Raw genomic sequence first — 1,484 nt, 5'->3', positions numbered from 1 at the left:
TATGTCCCGGGGGCTTGAAGTACAACGGCCCAATGTTCTGGGTGATTAAATATGGGAGGGGCATGCAATTACTAGATTTAACAAGAATTGTGAAGAAAATAACATCAGGCTCCAAAATAGCTCCGCCTCACTATAAAAATATACCTGATTCATCAGCCTTCAAAGGAGCTCTGAAGCTCCGCCCACATCAACAGTGTTAGTGTTATCATGATGAAGAGGCTGACCATGACACGCTCTGGTGTCTTCACCCTGACACCAACCATGACTTACCTTACAGAGATCCAGGTGAGCTCAGGTCAGGGCGTGGCATCTATCACTGAGCGCTGGATTATCCTGACTACAGTGAACGCAGCGTTATCACATAACCTGCAGGACATTTTCTTTTAACTTCAGCCAATGTTTGCAATTACGAAACACATTTGAACAAATAAACAAAAAAATCGAGATGTTTGGAACTACTAAAATTTTTATTTTAAATGTTAATTGTTTTTCCAAATAAATACAATCTGCCAAGGCAGTTAGGGATTTGGTAGTGTTGGCTTGTTAGTCAGTCCTACTCAGAGCTGCAGCTCTGTCATCTGACACAAACACAAACTGCAACAGAGCCACAGACTGATGTCACTGGGATTTAGTGATGTCATACAGCAATTTACTGATGTCATACAGTGATTTACTGATGTCATACAGTGATTTACTGATGTCATACAGTGATTTACTGATGTCATACAGTGATTTACTGATGTCATGCTGTGATTTACTGATGTCATGCTGTGATTTACTGATGTCATACAGTGATTTACTGATGTCATACAGTGATTTACTGATGTCATACAGTGATTTACTGATGTCATACAGTGATTTACTGATGTCATGCTGTGATTTACTGATGTCATGCTGTGATTTAGTGATGTCACTGTGATTTAGTGATGTCATACTGTGATTTAGTGATGTCATACAGTGATTTGTGCTGATGTCATCCTGCATGTTTAGAGGTTTCTCTGCTCCAACACATCTGACTGGAATGTATGGGTGAGGAGCAAGCTTAGGCTGAAGCTGAGAATGGAATTCAGTGATTGAATGAGGTGTGCTGAATCAGAGGAAGAAGTAAAACATGCAGGACAGCGTTGCCCACCCCTGCTCTAACCCTAACAGTCAGGGTCTTTGCAGAGGTGTTCACTCTCAAAGGGTTTCTAGTTTGTGTTACAATCAATATTCTGTTAAATAAACCTTGACAGAAAATGACTGAATGTCTGATTCTGATCATCAGTTAGGAAAGAACATAAAAATAAAATAAAAGTCTGTCATTTGGTCAGAATGAGAAGTTTGGGAAACAAAAGGTCAGCAGGAAATAAAAAAACTATTTTTAAACATTTCACAATAAAATTCTCATACAGGACAAAAACAACTTCCTCTTAAACTACATTACATCTCTTTTCAAAAATAAACTTCAAGAAGAAAAAGAAAACCTATTTCCTCTACTACTT

The 1,484-nt window shown here is 38.5% G+C and overlaps 1 protein-coding gene across 1 annotated transcript in view; it reads right to left on the bottom strand.

The window, feature by feature from the left end:
* Positions 1–446: 446 nt before the first annotated feature.
* LOC106537374 (FSD1-like protein) overlaps positions 447–1,484 on the bottom strand; it is a gene marked incomplete at its 5' end in the record, with an annotated part of 14,894 nt that continues 13,856 nt past the window's right edge. The window contains 1 exon segment of the mRNA XM_014034752.1: positions 447–1,484.

This window comes from Austrofundulus limnaeus, unplaced genomic scaffold, assembly GCF_001266775.1.
Source record: "Austrofundulus limnaeus strain Quisiro unplaced genomic scaffold, Austrofundulus_limnaeus-1.0 Scaffold2278, whole genome shotgun sequence".
In the NCBI taxonomy this organism is placed as follows: Eukaryota; Metazoa; Chordata; class Actinopteri; order Cyprinodontiformes; family Rivulidae; genus Austrofundulus; species Austrofundulus limnaeus.
This window is presented reverse-complemented; position numbering and strand designations above follow the sequence as displayed.